This window comes from Adiantum capillus-veneris, chromosome 8 (assembly GCF_014529385.1).
Source record: "Adiantum capillus-veneris isolate H3 chromosome 8, ASM1452938v2, whole genome shotgun sequence".
In the NCBI taxonomy this organism is placed as follows: Eukaryota; Viridiplantae; Streptophyta; class Polypodiopsida; order Polypodiales; family Pteridaceae; genus Adiantum; species Adiantum capillus-veneris.
The window spans coordinates 106,126,598-106,148,367 of record NC_140938.1 but is presented as its reverse complement, the minus strand read 5'-3'; the positions used below and the strand labels follow the sequence as shown (position 1 = coordinate 106,148,367).

Below are 21,770 nucleotides of genomic sequence, written 5' to 3'. Positions count from 1 at the left end.
CTGGCCGTGCAATGATTTGACTAAGATAGCTCAACATCAGACCAACCATCTCATCCTAGCCATCTCATCCTCGTTATGAACTGTTGTCCCTTTCTCATCATAGAGCGAGCAGACGTGGCCCCAGCTCTTCTTGATTCTTAAAGCCCTAAAAATCGAGCTTGATTGGAGGCTTCATGTTGAAGAAAAGTCTCCCTGGAGAGAAGCCTTGCCTTTCTGATATCTTCTAACTACTCATTAGCAAGGTTGGATTTGGCTTCAAGCCATCGTTTGTGCTCCTTCTCAATAGCATGCCCATTGGCTTTTATGGAGGTAAGCAATTGTACCTCCGCTGTAAGATGCAGAAGGTGTACCTCCCTAGCTTTCTTGATTCGGGGGCCCGAGGTTTTGATTGCTTTCTCGATGCTCCGAGCAAAGAGGTCCCACGCATTGTGTTTGTTGAGGTTGACATCTGTTTTGAGCTTACCCAGTGCTTTCTTGGTTAAATCCCTGAAAAGAGGATCTTTGAATAGGTATGCCCATGTTACTAACAATTTTTCCTCACCTCTTGGGGTCTGTTCCTCCCCTTTATTCTTCTTAAAATGTATGTGCAGAGAGGAATGTGATCCGAAAGGCTTTTTGTTGGGACAACCTTCAACTCCATCAACGACGGTATCCAATCAGCTTGGTGTGAGCAATAGCATCTGTCCAGCTTGAAGGCAATGCGGGCATACTAGAGGCTTGTGTAGGTGAAACCAGGCGTGCAATTCCATGGGCCGACTTCCCATAAGTCGATCACCCCCACTATTCGTACAAACTTTTGCCATTTAGACCTTTCCGAGCCAGCCAACATACTGGAGGATCTTGTTCTATCCCTGCTCTTTTCTACCTTATTTAAGTCGCCAACCAACAGCCACTCCCCTTCAATAAGAGTATCTCTAAGATGCATCCATAGTTTGGCTCTTTCTTTTGCATTGCAAGGGTCGTACACATTCACAATGGTGAAGGGATATCCTTCCCACCTGATCTAATCCTCAGGATTTTGTCGGATGGGTGGTTAAGAACCAACTTCAGCTCCAATGAATGAAAATTGAATGAAAAAGCAAAGGTTTGAAGAAGCACCATCGTTTTCAAAAGTAAGGCCTTCTTTTTTGTATTTGATTGTGATAGTTCTCAGGTTTACTAGGGATAAATTATTCTCAAAAGCCTTGTGCTTCCTTACTGTGCACATGCTTGTATGTGTGTGTGTGTGTGTATGTGTGTGTTTGGGGGGGGGGGGGGGGGGGGGGGGGGAAGGGGGGATATACCTGGTTTCTCGTGCTTCTTGCATTACTTCCTAGTGGTTGAGAGCTCCTTTCCTCGCATGCGTTGTTAACGAGCGACTCTTGGAGAGTCACAAGTTTTCGCTTGTTGCCAATGATAATCGTATAAAGTGAAGACAAATTAGTAGCGGGCCCATGTGCAAAACCAACGAAGAGAAGAGCGAACGCACATCATGTGCGCACCCTGAGAGAGAGAGAGAGAGAGAGAGAGAGAGAGAGAGAGCTCTTGATTGCTTTGAACGACAAAGGGAGAAAGATAATCTCATTTTAGTAGGAAGCCTTAAAAAGACCTAAAAGAAAGCCTAAAAAATGTGTACACAATTTGATAGGCACCACGCCTATATTACTAGTGATCTACTGCAAGCAGTCACCGCCAACAAAGGAGAGCACCCACACAGGAGGCGAATGATGGTAGGTAGGGGGTATGTAGAATGTACCCTAAAATGGGACACTGAACTGGAATATTTCTTCATTCGGAAGTACGCTGAAAGGGTGCGCACATGAATGTGAGAGTTCACCGCTGCGGCTAAAACCCATGACCTGGCATGCATCTTCCTGCCGCTGCGTCAAACGCATTTAAGTAGGGCTTGCTACACAGTTACCCGCTGCAGCCTTGACATTCCAAGTGCTTAGCACAACAGGAGAGAGCGATTTCCATGGGTTACGTGCTCTCATGTGCACAAAGGGGCTTCTGCAGCAACCTCGTGAATTCTCGGCTGAAGTACTGTCTCTGTTTTGAAGATCTCATGTGCATAGCCTTAGAAGAAAGCGTCACGGACCTTGCAACCGTATCTGTAGTTGACTAAATAACGAACCAGCAATAAGCGTGACTGACGTGGGATTCGAAGCTAGTGGGCGAGCGCAGAAGAGACAAATGAGGCTCGTCGCATACCCTCCTGCGGCACCAACAGTGCTCTCCTCGTTGGCATGCAGGTGATGTTAAGCTTTCCATGGAAGCTGCAGGTTAACATTATGCTAAAGCCCATGACGCCCTCGTCTAATGATTTTGTTCTTCCATCGAGCCCTATACGATTGCCGACTCATCTGGTTAAATTTCGAGCGCTAGTGCCTACATGATGCTAACAGATGCCCTCGAACTAGAAGATTCCAAAGTTTTAAGGGCATTTGCTAGTGCTTCATAGGCACACTATCTGCTAGAAGGTATCACCAACCACTTTGTAATTGCACCCCTCGCCGTGGCCTCTAGACTAGATAATCTGCAAACATCACCATGGCATTACCCTTTGAACAGGCCAAAACCTATGCATTGATCACTTTACAAGTTCCTAATTGGCAACTGCATACCTGTGATAAGAACGCAGGATCATTCAACCCAATAGCATGCAGCAATGCTCGTGCAAATGATATTATCCCAATATGTACAGACAAATCACTACATGCAAAGTATCCTTACATCCACCATTACAATTAGCTCTCCCAACAATTTACGTTAGTTTCAAAATCTGCTTAAGCTTGATGCCAATTTGCACATCGAGGGGGTCATAATACAGGCCTGCCTGTGGGCATCATCAAACATGCAGACGTTATATCAGAGGACGCTAGATCTCCACGCATACCAGCACCGCTCTGGCTTCGTCTTGCATGGCAAAGCCTCCCTTCGCTGAAAGGCAGCGCCTCAACAAAATCGTGAGGTTGGAACATCTGCAACAACTACCGATGGAGCTCTCTTTTGCTCTGCATTTGCCTCATGTCATTGCAACCTGTCTTTCTCAACAGCTTCTACTGACCCTGCTGCCAAGTATTGCTGGGTATTAGTAATATACACATTCTAGCAAATCACAAGAGGACACATAAGCAAGATTCCAAGCATATTCCAAATCTTTGTCTCTAAATTGGGGATGTATGCATTTTCCTATTTGGGGAATGTCTCATAATTGGCTCCTTTGTCATCAAAACAAACATGGCTAGCAGCAAAGGGCTTGCACACCTCGTTCCCTTGTGCAAGCTTCAGCTACTACTTTTGCTCGACTCCCATCCATTCTGTAAGAGTTGGGTGGCAACCTTCACCATGCGCATGTCGTATAAATTGGCTGCTCGAGAAAAACCATAGGAACAATTTTTGAATCAGTAATCAGACAATTAAAGGATTCCAGAATTTCCATAAGAGCATATGGCATGCAGTCGTTTCTCTCTGGGGAACTAAGGCCCCCAGAGGCACAATCAAATAGCCCAATGTCACATGGAACAGGAAACAAAAATGAGACTGGCAAAGCCATCTAAGGCGAAAACAACCTGCTCTCTGCAAAGGAACGGACTAAAAACAGCTCCCTATAGTTATATTTTGTATGTAGACTTCAAAAATTTGCTAAGAAGCGGCACAAAGGAAGCGAGCAACAGGTGACTGCAAACGGAGTTTCAGATCCGATAGGCCCCGCGACGGAGTTTCCTTCTGACTATGAATAACCATATGGGGCCCCAGAGTGTCTGGTTTTGTATGTGCCTATTTGTGTGCTTGCATAATAAATTTTGACTTCTTTAGTTCCTTTTCTTTGGCAGGGATTGTAAGGCCGCCTCTTAGCAATCTTCTCAAAAAGGGCAGCCTTGCAGATCATATGCTTAGTGAATGTCTAGACATTCATTTAAGCACATCAGGTACGAACATAAGACACATTAAAGTATACCCTCATGAACTTCCGGCTTTTTGGCAGCGTCGCATCTGATAGAACAACAATGCTCGGGTAATCGTATGCAACAGCATCAAATTTGAAGACGGCCTGCCGGATGCAGTTTGGGGTTTGTATGCCTAGAAATAAGAAACATTCCCAATTGTTTAACAGTAAGAATTACAATCCTGGTCATTAAGTCGAGAGAAGAAACTTTCTCCATTCAAACAGATTAGAAAGGCAGAATTCATATCATATACAACTTCCACCAATAATATACCTGCAAAGATCAGATTTTGTATCCCTGCTGATTGCAGAACCAAATGAAGATTGGTCCCAGAAAAGGCACTGAATCTGGTTTTCACAATAACATGGTCCTCCGGTTGGGGGTCGAGTTCATTTAACACTGCAGCTCCTTTTGTACCCTTCATAGCTACTCCTGTAAAACTTACCCATCCGGAACAACTCAACATCCCTCCCACTCAGATGATGTTCTCGTACAACCTGCAAAGCATTGCAAAGATGTAATCTTACCAAGTTCACCCAAAGAAACAACACCATAGACACTGGATTCACTACATGTAGACCCTCTATATATGTCAAGTGCATTCATAACCTATTTTGGAAATCTCCTTATTTGTAAATTTTCCATGAATAAAACTCACCCTTTTCCTATTCAATCTGTAAGTATGCCAATGTGGCCCTTCAATTGAACTCTCATCAACGTGCTATAATTTACTAGTGTCCCCTCAGGCTCTTTTACAATTGATTTTGTTTATGGAAAACTTCTATATCATGTGCATTCAAGAAGTAATATGAAAATCCCTTACGTGTGAATTTTCCATGATTACAACACATCCTTTTCCTATTCAGTCTATAAATTACTTTTCAAAGTTTCGTAAATGATAGTGAAAAGAAATGAACAGTTTTATAAATTAAAAATATCTTTTTATTGAGGCGCTCAGGTGAGGTACATGTATTTTGTGTGACCTCCTAGAAAAATCCCCTAATCTTAATTTTTCATGAAAAGAACACTCCCTTTTCCTCTTCAATCTATAAGCACCCACTTTAACTAGGGCTCTTCAATATGTTAAAAAAGTGTGAAAATAAGGATTTTTAAAACACCTTCAATTGAACTCATGTGCTATATTTACAAATTTACAAGTGCCGCCCCCGCGTTGGTCCCTCGCCGTATCCATCCTTTACACATGACATGACACAAGCCAAACTCACACCTAGACACACGTAGTAAGCTAACAACAGGCTCACCTCCTAGCCATAGAGCCAATACGGACTCACCCCGAGCCTGGGAGCCTACAGCCAATGCGGGCTAGCCTCTGCCACAAGGGCTGGTGTCCCATACCACCAACCCCACTCCATTACGGGTGTGTGGGCAGAGCTGCCACGGGTCTAGAGTCCAAGTGTGGTGATCAAACAAGATGTCTCACAAATGAGACTCAAAAACTATTTATAGAACTTCATAACCTAAGGGCTTGCAGGTTCACACTCGCTGGGCATTCTGCAGGCGTCGATCCTGATGTCTGGAGGGCCCCGGTGGAGCTCTTTTACAGTTCGCTTTGTTCATGTGCAGAATAGATATGCACTCATCAACCTAACCAGATGGATACAAAAAGAAAGCCACGCAGATCGACCAACCCAACAATATTGTGTCACATAAATAAAATAAATAAATGGGCTAACACATTCATATGAGATGCATAACATGAACAAAAGGCGTAGCCAGAAGCTGAACTGTGTCAATTTAGAGATAACATGCAAGACTTAATTATATTCTCTTACAAAATTATAATCATGTCATGTTACCTGCAAGCATCCTTACCTCATTTGCCAGCAGAAAACGCATGAATCCTTTGCATGAGATAACACTTGGCATTGGATCAGAAGAGGTAGACTAAAGCAATCCTTGGAAGGCAAGGTGACCTACCCAGACAATGAGAGCCCCTTTCTCCCGCGCAAAAGGAACCGCCTGCTTGATTAGAGGGACAATGGCAGCAGCCGTCGGCAATAGCGCTCTCTCCTCGTCGGATAGATCTTTAGGGTCTCTTGGGATAGTTTCCTACGACGTTAAAACAATCTTCTTCTTCTCTCTCTCTCTCCACTGGACATGACCATTTTGCCAGCTTGCTTCGATGCCATTTTCGTCATGCATATGCAAGCTCTCACCATGAAAATATTAGCGGGGCGATTTCCTTGAAAAACACACACATGTATTGGACAGGCTCGCCCTAGCTGTTGAACAAATGAAGGTTCTCTCCCTCTCTCTCAACCATATCTATTGCTTTTGGATAGCCATTGCAAGCGCCTCATATATCGCAATATTATTTGATTGCAACCTTCGATGCCCAAACATAGAAGAGAGAAAAACCCAAAATAAATTATTATAGTCATTCCCAAACTTGCTTATCAATTACTATCCAAACCTTTCTATTAGATGGAATCTATATTGATTCCTGTCTGTCTCCTCCTTCCCCAAAGAGAAACTCAAGCCTTACGGTTCCTTATACACCCCCGTTCCCCCCTTGTCATCATCTTGGCTTCCATTTCCTATCTCCCGCCAATAGACATCTCCGGCCACTTGCCCTCGTCCATTGCTCTCCCTTATCTTTCTCTCCCTCAATTCCAAGGGCATCTCGCAAGATTCCCATGAAAACAAATTACTTTTCCCAAAACAACCAGACCTATTTCAAACCAAAGATTCCCTAAGGTGCACTTTGACCCCCATTCCCGCGCGAGACGGATCCCCTTCCGCCTTGGCCCATCCGTGGCATGGCTCCTGCCAAATCTGCTCCTCCTCCATTCACAGTCACGATGGTGATCACCAGATTCTCCTATCGCCCTCCCATTGCACACACTTACAACGGCCATCACCATCCAACATTGCACCTGCACCTGCACGTGACGGCGATCACCTCATGCTCGTACCCCCCTCCCATTGCGCGCGCACACCTGCGCACATTGGGTCCATTTCGTAAGTTGATTCCACCCTTCCCCTTCTCCCAAAAGAAAACCCCATGCACGTTGATCGCCCTCCCTCCCGCTTCTCTCTGGACGCGGGCTGCCGAGCAACATTAGCCACAACAAGGTTGCAGCTATTGTGGAAGGCAATTGCCCCAGAGTGCCTCTCTACGCTAACACGTCGTGCGCCTAAACGGGCTCATGCACACCTTCGTGCAGCGCGCCAGCACGAGACTAGCAAGGGTGCCAGACGACGTAGACTAACACTGAGAAGGAGAAGGAGAAGAAGAGAGTGTGTGATCGTCGAATCTCCTATAGTTGAACCTGTATCCAAACTAGAGTCGCCCTTGAGGGAGGGAGAGAGAGAGAGAGAGAGAGAGAGAGAGTGTGTGAGGGGTAAAGCACACATGAGGCTGTTCGTTCGGTCATTCGTTCTTAGAAAAGTGCAACAAACGAACGTGAACTTTTCATCATTTCGCGCACATGCATCCCTTCGTGCATCCGTTCAGTCAAAAAAACCACTTGTTCTGTCCAGTCACGTCTTGTGCACACAGGTGTTCCTCCGTTCACGTCCGTTTGTTGCTGGAGTTGACGTGCGAACCAACAAATCAGCATTGCCAACATCACAAAGATAGCCTCTTCCAGCAAAAAATGCCTAGTAACATTGCACCGAATGCATGAAAAAATGGCTGACAAAACAAAATTTCAATGTCAGACAAACACATAAACAAGAGACTGATAACCATAAAGTAAGTTGTTCTGAGTACATAAAAAAAGATCATTGACTATGAAACAGAAGCGCGTGGCATTGTTGCTCATTGGCCACCATAAACGAAAATGCTTGAGAACCATAATGAAAACTCTGTAGCAATACATAAATAGAGGTGCTCCGCTACATAAATAGAGGTACTACTCATTGGAGCCATAAAGCAAGCCACATGACAAAAATTGCATCCATTAAGACATGACTCAATCCTCAGACTCCGAATCATCATCAAGCCTTGCGAAACACAACTTCATGAAATTAAAATAAGCTTTATGGATACATATCTAAAACCTTAGTTGAAACAAAAGACATGATCACTTTGAAAATAAGAATAATTACTAAAACCACAACCTGCTACACCTCAACCTGCTGTGTTTTGAACCCTCAAGCTGCTATGGCAGAATAAGGCTGCCCTTATCTGCAAGGCCATCTCGCGATGAGCAAGATCACCGCCATCATTAGTAAGTGGCTCTTGGGAGTTGGGATGCAGATCTCTCTAATCATGAGGCTCCGTCTCGCTTCGGACTTGCACAAAGTTGTGTAGGAAACAACAGGCTCCTATCACAGTGGGCGCGAAAGCCAAATCGACATTAAGATCTGGCAAAATCCGCCACCTATTCTTCAAGAGACCAAAGGCATTTTTCACTTTCACTTTCCCCTTTGAGATTTTCCTGTCAAAATCTCGCTTTTCACGTTAAAATCGCCCTGCCTTCATTCGATATGGCTTTACCAAGAATGTTCTCGCTTTGTAGGCTGAGTCTGCAATCAAATAAGGTCGTACTATCTCTCCTTGAATGTGCAATAGTGGCCGATCCAGTGCTTCTCGTCGCTTGAGCTGACCATACAAGTCGCATTATTTAAAGTGAGAAGAATCATGAACCCCTCCTGCAGCCCTGCAAATTGCACTCCAAAAAAGTTTGTTGGAGTCAACAATACCCTATAAGAGGATGCTCGGAAAACCATGCATGTTGATGTATTGTGCTGGATAGAACTCTCGTGATGGCTTTCATTGTTGACGGATGTGAGTCCCATCAAGTGCCCCAGCAATATGCGACAAACCAAAGATAGCCTCAAATCCTTCCATTATCTGCTCAAGACGGTCTCCATGTGGCACTCTAATGCCGAACCTATGAAAGAACTCAGTACTACTCAATATGCGACAAATGATCACCACATATTTTCGAATGGTGCTCTCACCCATGCCAAACAGATTCGCCATGCTTCGTGAGGAGTGTCCATGCACAAGCCGCCAGAGTACCCAAGAAAGCGTAGCCTCTTGAGAAATAGGCTCTCTCACAAACCTGGCTCCCCTTGTGGGAAGTAGTGGATGAATCATGTTTAGTAGCATAAGAAAGGATTTGCGGGACATGCGATATGCAAAACAGTAGGGATCTTGATTTGCTATTAGGCGAGAGCCGAAGACCAAAGCACACTGTGCACACTGTGAAATTTACCCTTCTTGATGTGTGACCACTACTCCTCATAGACTCGCAAGAGAGTATGCGTGCTTTTGTCGTCCCATATAACTGTTGTTGCCCTCGCACACTTTGTCCCTTTTGTGCTTAGTGTCTGCTTCTTGTGGTGTCTGCAATGGTGGTTAAGTCCTTGCATTTGTGACCTCTAACTACTCACTTGGAGCCTATACTTGCGAGGATATATCTACCTTGGATCGTTTTTGCCCAATTGAAGGAGGCGTAACCATAGCCTCCTCCATCAAACCGACGTAGGAAACCTGCTCAAAAGGCGTGGCGTCTGGGAAAGAGGAACGTACTCCTCACATTCATCTCCGACTGCAAGTGCATTGCCCAAGAGGGCCTAGAAGGCACACCAGCCTCCCCTCGCCTAGCTCTCCACATGCAAGCCGTGACTAGAGGTGGAGAAGACATATTGCGGAATATGATGTTTGATGACGACAAATTTAAAGTATTGAAAAACATGCAATGAAATTTCGGACATAATCTTATGTCCATCCCATCCGTGTACGCACACGAGCCCATGACCCAATGTGCAACTTGAAACCATTCATTGGCGAACGAGACGCTTTGTCATGCAATTGCATTTTGACGAATGAGAGCTTTTGAATGAAAAACATAATGCTATGTGTGTATAAAAAACCATGCAGCTTCTGTCTGTAACGCATGTGTACATGTGTGTGTGTGTGTGTGAATAAAAAGACAATGAAATTGCTTCTCCTTCTGTAACAATGCATGATTCTTGCTCTTCCTTTTCTTTGCTTGTATTTAGATTGAGAAGCTGAGAATAGGCGACAACGTGTGTCTCCTTTCTGTACGTGTGTGTGTGTGTGTGTGTGTGTGTGTGTGTGTGTGTGTGTGTGTGTGTGTGTGTGTGTGTGTGTGTGTGTGTGTGTGTGTGTGTGTGTGTGTGTGTGTGTGTGTGTGAGAGAGAGAGAGAGAGAGAACACCAGAGATAGCAACGCTTACCTTGCAATCTAGGAGGGTATCGAAGCAAAGCAGGAGAAGCAGCAGAGTCGGTCAAAGTGCAGATAGCCTTACGCCGTTTGTTGGCCATCGCGAACACATAAAAAGGGGGGGGGGGGGGGGGGGGGTTCATTGTGTTGGCAAAACGTTTCACTCCCTGCCAAAATTATGTGGGCTTCATTGAGTTGGCTGCGTTTGCAAAACGTTTCACTCCCTATCAAAGTTATGTGGGTCAGCGTAATAAAAAACAAACGAACGGATTTCGTGGCCGCACCATGTGCGCACCACGAGAGAGAGAGAGAGAGAGAGAGAGAGAGAGAGAGAGAGAGAGAGAGAGAGAGAGAGAGAGAGAGAGAGAGAGAGAGAGAGAGAGAGAGAGAGAGAGAGAGAGAGAGAGAGACTTCCTTTCATTTGTGCCCCCACCTTTCAACATCGAAAGAAATCTTTGCCTTGGAACTCGAGACTCAACTTGTAACCCCCCCCCCCCCTCCCTCTCAGCACTAAGGGCACAGGAGCTTTAAGGAAGCCCATGCGGTGGGATCAAGGGCACGGAAGTGGGGCGCCGTGATTGATGCCATCGGGGCGCTACACGTTGGCGCCGGGAGGTAAACTCGGACGGGAGGGTGACGTGGACTAGAAACGTGGCGCGAATCGGCTGAGGTGGAGCCCCATGTGGCAAATGGTGGGCCAACATGGCATTACTTTCACGCGGGCATCCCGTTTTCAAATTTTCCTTCACGAAAATGTAGGGTAATCAGAGATTAGATCAAGAATTAGTAATCGGAGGTGAGATGAGAGCAAGAGAAGGGGAGGCTGGTATCTGAGACAGTAATCAGATGAAGACTCTGTAGGAGATTGGAAGCTCAAAGGCAGCATGGATTTGAACCAGGTAGTGTGTGTGAGTGTGTGTGTGTGTGTGTGTGTGTGAGAGAGAGAGAGAGAGAGAGAGAGAGATGTTGTGTATTAGATGCCTCCCATCGATGTAATCGAAGACCGGCCATTGAGTGGATATTTCAATGGTGAAACAACGGTTGAAGGAGAATCGTCAGATGACTGGCCAATCAACGAGGATAATGGCATGGATTACTCGCCACAAAACAATGGAGGTAGTCCCAGCTCAGTCGCATGTTGGCATTCGCAATGCTCTTGGGTTGCCTTAGATCCTTCTGCATACACATCAAAAACATTTTTCTCCTTCAACGAGATGACATACTCCTTAATGGCCAAAGATTTGGGAGGGACAGAGACCATGTCACTAGCAATACATCAAGCGATCGATGTTCGGGGATTGTTTGATTTAAAGAAGTGGAAAGGATGAAAGACTCCTTGATGCTTTGTCCAGGTATAGGGCTGGAAATAGGCTGCGTGCACTTGAAATCTACTGGTCTAAAGGTTGCCTTTATGGAAGATTGGGCACACATTGTTCATGCAGCCCATTGCCCTTTGACACATGACAATCATCTTGGAGTGGCTGCCACTCTCAAGGCCGTCCAGAAGGAATGGTGCAAAGACAAGAGATAACATGGGTTGCCTCTTGATTACATAAAAGACTCAATCACTGCATGTGGATGATTACTAAAAGAGAAGATCATTGATCGTGATGTAGCTGCGATGCCTATTAGTAGCAAAACCGCAAATTGCCCAACCTCTTCAATCGAGACAACAACACCTCAAGTCGAGCAACAGTTGACAAGAATCATGATAAAGCATCACACACGGCTGGTCCTAGTCAGATCTTCAAAGAGACATAGAGCATATAAGTGGCTACAAGAATACATTTTCCATTGAGGGGAAGCATAGATTGGAGAGGTGCGGATAAGCGGCGACAACGAAAGTCAAAGAGGTGTGGGTGCCTGTTTAGGCTGGTGGTTCAACACTATCATGATGGTGATAGGGTGACTCGCAATCCATGGCGATCACACTGGGCACATACCTAGCTCACATGCCGACCTTTACCACTTGCCGGTGCATTCAATTGTAGTTGCATGCTGTATGGATGATTTGTTTGATGTTGGGATGTGCCGCCATGTCACCAAAATGTCGATCTCCAAGGAAAGGTTTCACATGGCAAATGCATATGAGCTAGATCGTGTAATCTACAGATTTTTTATGATACCAAAAGAGGTGCAAATGCTGTTTCATCAAATGTGCACTCGTGGTACTTAGCTTGCCATTGGATTTCTAAGAAGCCTTTTCTCTATTGAGTTTTTGATAGCATTTGATCCAACATTTCTTTTGACTGTAGGTAACTCTGTAGGTAGTGAATGGGGTGCGATGCTTGCAGAGGCTCTACGTTTGCAAGAATTGAAGAAGGTAATACTACATTCTCAACTTCTTAAGCTGGATGGGTGAGCATGCATCCTCAAGTATACTTCTCGTATGGACAGGTAATCTTTGTGCAGCCTTACAGTCCCCAAAACCCTGATGAGAACAAGCGGCCATTCATCCTCCTCATTGAAGACGAGTGGATTCTTCAAGTCGCTCTTCGTTTCTCTCGTCGGAACTCATGGGCCATGGATAGCACTTTCAAGACAAACATTTATGGTCTGCCACTCTATGGTGCAGTCTTGCCAAACCAAAACTCCGATATGGCTGATGTTATGCAGCAATGATGTGGGTACCAGCTAGGAAAAGGTGGCCCTAGAGCTCACGTTCAAGATGATCTTTGCAAGGTTAGGTGACGTTCAGCCTGCAACCATTGTCATTAATAAGAGCCAACAAGAGCAGCCATCCTCAAGGTTGTGGATCAAGATTCTTTTTGCTGGAGAGAAGATGAGGATGGAAGGTGGCAACAAGTCGCATGCAAAGTTTTGCTATGCTGGTTTCATGTCAAGAAGGCATGGGTTGAGAACATCTTGCCCCAAGTAGGTCATTTCTTTGATGTGTTCTTTGTGTCAGCTCATGTCTACGAATTGATTGTCGTACTCACATGGAGTTGTTGTGCATAGGTCCCTAAGGACAAGCGCGATGATATATACAATTGCATGTCGAATTTGATGCATGCAACAAGTGAGGATATATTTGATGCAAGGTACGATGAGCTATTGCAGGTGTATCAAGCACATGAAAATATTCGACAGTATGTATCCACTGGCTGGTGTGGCAGCACATGTATGTGGCGAAGCTGTTGGCCAAGATTCGATCGTCTATTTCAGCATGGGAATGTGGATACTACAAACTTGGTTGAGCGATTATGGCAATATGTCAAGTATACCTTGCTAAATGCACAGTTAAATAGGTCTCTGTTAGTCTTGTTGAATGCGTTGGTGGGCGATTCAGTGCATGGGACATATATTGGGGGAACGCTTCTCGACTTCTTCAAGCAAAAGTAGGAGATTGGTAAGAGCGGTTCTCTTGTGCTTGAGAGTATGCCTTTGCTGTTGCCAAATGTTGAGCTCATGTTGTTTCAATTTGACAACCGTTCAGCTGATTCTGGGCGTTTTAGTCATTTTGGATCAAGCAAGCAACATACAACCAAGCTAGCATCAGGCAAATCGATTCTTAAACGATTTGAGGCGGATCCAAGCACCCTTAAAGTGATAGAGGAAGGACACATGCGATTCAAACTCCTTAGCACTACTTCGGCCTCAAACTAGTATCATGTGAGCATGCAATCCAACTACTACGATTGTGCGGATTGGGGATCAGAATGTAAGCATATATATTGCCTTCGACTGATAATTGAGAGGCACTTTCCTCATCTTCACGAAGTTCTCCCCATCGTAGATAGCGTTCAAGCTTTGAGCCATGTGGACCTATAACCCATAGTTGGAGCAGAGGAAGACAATATAGCACTATAGCATGACAATTTAGATGTAGCTGAGACAGTTGTCAACAACATAGACAATGAGATTGGTAGCTGCATCTATGACATGAGAAGCATCTTGCAGAGTCTAGAAGAGCAATTGGTGCAATGTGATAACTCTTTGAAGCCAACCATACTAATGCAACTAAAGCTTTCACGAAATAGTCTCGCCGCCTTGATCATCCCAAAGGAGATTGAGCTACCAGCAAAGGGCTCAATCAAACAAGTCCAAGCTCACGTTATCTAACTCGACTCGGGCATGGGATGCCCATAGAAGCAAGTGGAGCCAGCAAGGAATAGGTTCTCGAGGCTGACCTGCCACCATCTAAAGGTCCAACTATTGGTGTTTTGCGACGCAAGCATCAGCGTGGACGGAGTCGAGTCCGCTTTCAAAGAAATCCTCAAATACATTGTCCTCATTGTTGCAGCAAAACTCTCATGCTTGATCCATTGGAGAGAATTTCATGCCATACATGCCATGCCCTCCTTCCGTTATTGCTCGAACATGCCCCAGGTGGAGCAGAGTCGAGCTTGCTTAATCGTCATGTCACCCTCTTTGGTGAGAGCATCCAAAAAGGGATGATTGTCTGTTGCAAAGCTGGCGAGGTTCCCACAGAAGAGAGAAGCTTCACGATCTGCTTGCGTGATGGGTCAGTACTCGAGGCAGTCCTTGCGTCCCAACAGCGAATGGTTCTCGCTACATGAGAGACATGTAGCTTCTTTTTCCTGCATGAAATCTGTTGGGCTGATTTGATGACCAGTTTGTGAGTGTTGGGCAGGCACTTGTGAGCCCATTTGCAACTATCTTTGGACTGATTTGGTGGGTTGTTTTGGGAGCAAGTTGTGAGCTGATTCCATCGGCAGACTTCCAACATGTTTGGCTGATGACTATTTACCGTGTTTAGGCTATTAGGCCGATCTTTTTGGATATCATCTTGCTTGATCGTGCGTGAGCGTTACGGCTTGGTTTCAAAAAGTTATTCTGCCAATCTGTCATGAGCTCATTTCAGCTATCAACTTGATGCATTTTTCCTATAAATTGTGTACGATCTCTATGGACTACGGCTACTCTAAGTGGATGGCATTGAAACTGACCTTTTGTGAGAGTCATGGATGGGTTGTTGCCAGATGTATGTCTTGTTCTACCATCCAATTTTTCTTATCTGATTGTGTACGATCTCTGAGCACTAGGGCTGCCCTAATTGGATGGCATTGAGAGATGATCTGATTTCTCAGCTGATTTCACTTGCAAACATCTAGCGTTTTTGGTATCTGATTATTTACAGTTTTTGGTATCCGAAGCATCAATGACTTGTTTGATCTATTGTGGGCATTATGGCACCTGCTTTGCCAAATGCAAGTGCATTGTTTTGCCAGCCACACATGTCGTGATTTTTGCTGCCTAGATCAAGCATTTATGGCATCCAACAATTTACAGTTTCTGGGTTAGAGGGTTGATTCTTTTTTTTTTTTTTTCTTTTCTGGATTCTTGCCATGAATGCGACTGAGTTGTTTTACCGCCCATATATGAGGTGTGTGCCACACCAAAGATCAAGCCATTTATGGTCGCTGACTATTTACGTTACTGGGGATGGAAGGCTAATGTCTTGTTTGACCATTCTTGAGCACTACGGCTGGTTTCCCACTAGATTTTGTGAGCATTATGGCATGTTTCTTGCCGGTTCATGCTTAAGATTCTGGAGAGTGTGAATGCTTACTGTAGTGACTTATGTTGGGCAACATAGACCCTTGCAAAGAGTGGCTCCTTCGTATACTTTCATCGTATTTTGACCATTCAGGGTGCAAGGTTTGAGATGTTTTTCTGTTAGGCTTTGTGTCATAACCATGTAGTGAATAATGCCTTTGCATTTATATGATGCATTTTTCACTCACCAATGTCGAGATGAACTTTGTGCTACATCATGGGCTTGTAGCACTAACATCTTGGCGACGAACTTCACTCCTTGGTTGCACTATTCGTATGTATAATCAATATTTGTAAAGGGACCTGGCCATGCTTTTGTTTGATTGGTCAGGTGACAATTTAATCCATTGAAGAAAATAAATGCTTTGCCAATGCACGCAAATACTATGTATCGTCCTTTAAGTTTGCAACCACAATGTGCCTACATGGTATGCCAACAAAGGGTTGCCAGTTTGTCATTTTTAGTACAAGCACCTTTGTTTTTTCCAGGATACATAAATTTTCCAAAGATAAAATTTGGAAGTTAAGAGTTGTTATTCTCTATGAGCAATCAGATTATTAAAACATTACAAAGAGAGAGGGAGAGTTTCAATCACTGACATTCTGACAAGAAAGAGATTCCAACTAATGTACACAAAACTTAGCTACGACGAGCTTAAAATGTGTTCAACCCGCTTGCTAAATCTGGAGCAAAGGAAATCCATATGTGTAAACTCAACAAACATCCCACTTGGACTACAGTAAAGGCTATGACAATGTCACGCTCTCACCACTCATGGAGCTTCTCAACACCCACAACGCAATCCGGGCCAACAACCACCCTTAAAGAGATTAAAAAACAAAATATATGCATGCTCCAAACACCTTACCAATACTAACAGCCACCAATAACATCTCAACACAACAACACCTAAGCCGGGTCATTACAGCTGATTCAACTTAACCACATTCACGAATGGTACCAACACATACCACAACCCATAATGAGCAATTGTAAATTGACAAAATAACAGTACTATGACCGATCAATTGACAATGAGATTGAAACGTAAGGCTGACCATTACGTAGACTTAAAACATCCAAAGGGTGTGCTACATTGCGCATAAATGCGTAGCTAGGTAAGCCATCCACAAAAAAAACATTCACTTAGATCCGCTCAAAACGGAGGGTTCAAAATCCATAAAGTACACCGTTGTATAAGTATAGTGTCAATGAGTTCATATGCTAGATATGCTCCCAAAACACCAGCCCCCAAGCGTGCTATTGCTCATGCGTCTCTAGACCTCCGCCAAACAACGTAAGCACCAATCATGCAGCTACACCCTCAGAGTGCATACATCCATGTCCTCAAAACAATCCTTTGTAAGCCAATGTCGCCCAGGCCGGTCTTCCAATCCACCTGCAATCAGCTCCCTGCGGAACAGTGCCTTATGCTAGTCCATGCAATGACCCTCCCTAACAAACTGTCTCGACACTATTGCATAGTGTAGCATGATCTCACCTCACGATCCTCATGACATAAAATCTGCAATCGATTGCATTTGTTTGATGAGGCCCATCCACAACTTTGAGCTCAATCTCTTCCTTGGAATCAGCCAAAGCATGTTGAATGTCGTTGTCATGTACAAATTCTACCAGGCTTCGAAGGCCACTAAGGTGCAGCTATACAACAAACCAGGTTAGCTGAATGTAACCACATCTATTGGGCACAACAATCACATGATGAAATCCAACCTTTGTGCTTGCTCTAGGCACTTGAAAGGGTTTGTCAAACCCTTCAGGGAATCAAAATGAATCAGATAGTGCTTCTTGCCAGGCAATCGGAGGAGACTTGCTCCCCTATTCACATAGAGAGCAAAAAGAGTCCAGTGATGCCTTCAAGCACACATTCTTAGTTTTATGAATGAGAAGTAGTTTAGAATTCACCATACAAAGCATTATGTCACCTTGAAATACCTATAAATGACTGGCCAAAAGCAAAAGACCAGCTCTGGCATGTCAACACCGCTAAATTTCCGCTTAAGAAAATTGGACAGAATACGTCCCTCCATCGTAAACCAAAGTGAACCGACAAAGTATACTTTCCTTAGGATGGTCGGAGGCAAGGTGTGCTCCATCCACCTGTGCAAAGATTCCAGTTTCCAAATTAAAACACATGCAATCCTATATGTGCATATAGCCATTTACAATGATTAGGGCAAGAGAGAACTTACTTGCCAAACAAGTCAATAGTCCTACTACTGGCCTCGCCAAGCAATATGTCAGTTACTAATCGCTGATCTACATTAACTGATAACTTGAACCGGTCGGAGGTGAAAGTAATGCATGCAATAGATCCAAGCCTAACATGCGATAACAATCAAGGCTTAGCATGCAAGTTTTATAGAAGAAGAAGAGGCCCAAAAAACCAGCAAGAAAACAAGCAGTAAGAACTGGCTCATGACTTGTACCCACCTAGCAGTTGCGATGTTTCCTCGTGTCGTGACAACCCTACCTCCCCCTTCTTCTAGAACTCTCAATTGGCCATTTTGTATGGCAAAATTCAGAGACACATGTCTGGTTGGAGCTGCACCAGGTGGGGATGAGACATCAACAACAACCCGGGTCTTCATTGACGAACAAATTTGCAGCTTTGGTCTATGTTGTTTCACAATTCCCTACATGGTTAAAAGAAGATTTTACGCCAAATCATTCAAACATATTTGACACCCTAAACTTGCCAAGAATAACAACAACCAAATAATGCATGCCACTAATGCAATTAGGAAGATCTCCCACTACCTCCTCTTGCACAAGATCAACGTTTAGCGTCATGGATGCAAACTGGCTAAATGTATCTGTATTTGCAGCAGGCGCCTCCTTTGTGTCCACAATCTCAAGAGGCAGTGAGGGCGGTGTATCTCCAAGCCCAAGGGAAGTCGAGTCAGCGGAGACCTCTTTTGCGTTGCTTGCTCCCCCCTCCTCCTCCCTGCATTCCTCTTTGTCTTCTTGGCCATCTTTATCCTCCTTGATGTTTTCATCCTCCATCACTCATAATGTCCAGCCTCTTTATCTTCTCGGTCCGACTGAAAATCATCCGCATCCTCCTCTTCTTCCTCTAGCTCCTTGCCCTTGAAGTTGCCCATGGGCTGGCTGTCCTCAATGTCATCCATCATGACATTTAACCAAGGAGGTAAAACCTTGAGCCGCCTCTGCATTCAGTCAACCAAATAAAACCACAAGTTAGTCCCCCATTGAACCCAACATGTTTAGATGAATGTAGCCAAAAACCAGCACCAAATAAAACCACAAGCAGCCTGTAAGAAACAAGAAATTTTACATAAAATGATTTCAATCAAGACGCCGAGAATTAGCTTAAAATCCCTCCGAAAGCCACTGGTAAACTAAGACAACTACCAGCAAACAATGCACTACCTTGTAAACTAGGACCAAGAAGCAAACATGCCTCAACCACAAGTAATTAATCATAAGCAAGGATAGTCTTTGTTGACAATGCACTGCCTTGTAAACTAGGACCAAGAAAGCAAACATGCCTAAACACAAGTAATCATAAGCAAACATGCCTTGACACAAGTAGTCATAAACTTAATCGGGCCTAAATTAACCATTGAAACGGAATCTAGTGCGATGTGAATCTAAACTGTTCTCAATAAACTAGGCCGCTTTTGGGCAAAAAATCCACCTTGAACTAGAATGCCACAACAAAGTGGACCATGCAAGCAAACATGCCACAACAAATGTAGTAATAAGCCATGCTACAAAAATATGTAAACTTGGTAGAGTCGCCATGAATTTTTCAATAAACTAGGACAATTTCTAGCAAACAATGCACCTTAAGATAAGCTGGGACTAGGCAAGCAAACATGCCTCAACTCATTAATAAATGGTTTGCAAGGATAATCTCTAAGGTCATTATGCCTAAATCATCCATTTAACGGGAGAAATCTCAATATGGACCTAAACCCATCTCAATAACTAGGACCGCATTCGGGCAAACAATCCACCTTCAAGTGAACTAGGACTGACAAAGCAAACATGCAACACCAAATGTAATAATAAATCATGATGCAATAATATGTAAACTCGAAGGAGTGGCCATGGTACTTACATTCTTTTCATAGCCTTCGTCGATTGCGCTCTTTTGAGGACGCGAGGTAGGCTGCCATGTGCTCTTTGACAATCTTCTCAACAAACTCTACCTTTGAGACTCTTCTAAACTCGGGCCTGAGTTTATCCCACTTCTCAGTTGCTCGAAGACGATGAAGGCGCTCTTTTTTTTTCAAATTTAATGCAAACTTCCTATCTCTATCCTCGAAGCGCATCTTTGCTTGCTTGTGCCATTGTGCACTATCTCTTGCATTTGGCGGTTTTGCTCTTGAGCCGAATTCAGCGTTGGAATGCCTACCTCCCTTGCGAAGGGGAACGACCACATCAAGCCCATGCTCTGTCTTTAGATGCCTCTCCATCCGCAATCGAACCAACTCAAAGTGGAACTGCTGAGGGCAATGATCGCTCGCTCGACATTGTCGTGCAAGCCTTCCATCAGGCAAGAAGATCTCAACATATGGCAAGGGTTCAACCATGGCTGAGGATGCACCAATGCCTCTATCTCCTTCTCCCCTCAAAGAATTCATATTGTTTTGCGCTCCGTCGCCTACCGTCTCAACACACGGCTGATCCCTCTTGCCTTTAGCAACTTTTTCTTTATCAAGGTTCTTTTCGTTTGCCTTAGCTATTCCAGCCTTCTTCTCATCCACTTCGTTTTCATTCTGATCAGGCCCTTCAAACATGCCTTCCAACTTCTTTCTTAGGCGCGGATTCGCTGATTTTGGTGTCTCCACTTGGGCCATCTTGCCTAAGCATGGAGAAGGCTGATTCTCTATTTTCTTTAACTCCTTCTCCCTTAGCCAAGGGCTACAACGAGAAACTTTTATAGGCGAAGCCTCCCCCATGCCCCTGCCGATATCTCACCCATGCTTCTTTCCAACCAGCTTCTTTGCCTGCACCTCTTGATGTGGCCTTCTTGGTGCCATAGTTTTTTCTGTGGTGGTCACCATACAATGAACATTTTATTGTAAGAAACACTAGCAGCCATTCATCATAGCATGGAAACATGCTTGCAAGCACCATATTGGACAAGCAGGACAAATCATTCGGGCAAAAATATGCATGAAGCAGAAGGGAAAGGGACACAACTCTCTCTCTCTCTCTCTCTCTCTCTCTCTCTCTCTCACACACACACACACACACACACACACACACACACACACACACACACACACACACACACACACACACACACCTGGTAATCCTGCCTACTGTCCCAATCTGCACCTGCGCCACAATCTCTACCTGGCTCCAATCTTCGTCTATGTAGATCGGTCTAGAGACCCCAAATGGCTCATCTAACGCAATGCAGGCCCTCTTGCATCAGCTAGCAGCAAAACTCCCTCTGTTTGAATGTCCTAAACGCAATCACTCACCCCCCATCCTTGGGTTTCCATCCTCATGCATGCGACGTACAACGTGGTATGAGGTAGACCCTCATGAGGCCTCATGTAGGCCGTCCACCTCAACCCACCCCCACCACCATTTGCCACTTGGGACTCCACCTCAGTCCATTCGCGCCACGTTTCCAGTCCACGTCACCCTCCTGTCCGAGTTTACCTCCCGACGCCTCCGTTTACCAAACCCCGTCCAAGTTTACTTTTTTTAGCCACCTGTAGCGCCCCGATGGCATCAATCACGGCGCCCCACTTCCGCGCCCTTGATCCCACCACCTGAGCTTCCTTAAAGCTCCCCTGTCCCTTGGTGCTAAGCACCCCCCCCCCCCTCTCTCTTTTGCTTTCATTTCCATTAGTTCTAAGTTAAAGCCCCCATGAGCATCTTCTACGATTCCCATTAAAACAAATGCGACTAAAATTTGAGAGACATACTAAGGCAGACTCTACAAAAACGAGCACATGAAATAGCATAGAAACACTCGACAACAATTTGTAAGTTGATTAATGCCATAAGATGTGAAGTCTCTTTGGGATTCTCAATAGCAAAGGTGGAGCAAAGCCATTGGTTAACATTCTCCAACCCCTATCTTCTCACTTTTACTAATAGCCAATTCTACCCTTACGACCTCCCTTTTTCTTGCTACAATTTTCCC

The 21,770-nt window shown here is 44.6% G+C and overlaps 5 pseudogenes across 1 annotated transcript; 1 reads left to right on the top strand and 4 right to left on the bottom strand.

The window, feature by feature from the left end:
* Nucleotides 1–2,622: 2,622 nt before the first annotated feature.
* LOC147452701 (putative inactive nicotinamidase At3g16190) lies at nucleotides 2,623–6,079 on the bottom strand (annotated as a pseudogene). The gene is made up of 6 exons (XR_015189030.1): nucleotides 6,053–6,079; nucleotides 5,868–5,999; nucleotides 4,203–4,426; nucleotides 3,941–4,062; nucleotides 3,247–3,349; nucleotides 2,623–3,047 (listed from the first exon to the last, which is right to left on the bottom strand). The product of XR_015189030.1 is annotated as a putative inactive nicotinamidase At3g16190 (transcript).
* Nucleotides 6,080–8,025: 1,946 nt separating this feature from the next.
* LOC147452700 (protein ANTAGONIST OF LIKE HETEROCHROMATIN PROTEIN 1-like) lies at nucleotides 8,026–8,883 on the bottom strand (annotated as a pseudogene).
* Nucleotides 8,884–10,673: 1,790 nt separating this feature from the next.
* On the top strand, nucleotides 10,674–14,812 carry LOC147452699 (uncharacterized; annotated as a pseudogene).
* Nucleotides 14,813–16,921: 2,109 nt separating this feature from the next.
* Nucleotides 16,922–18,768, bottom strand: LOC147452698 (uncharacterized; annotated as a pseudogene).
* Nucleotides 18,769–19,581: 813 nt separating this feature from the next.
* On the bottom strand, nucleotides 19,582–20,646 carry LOC147452697 (uncharacterized; annotated as a pseudogene).
* Between the last annotated feature and the right edge of the window lie 1,124 nt (nucleotides 20,647–21,770).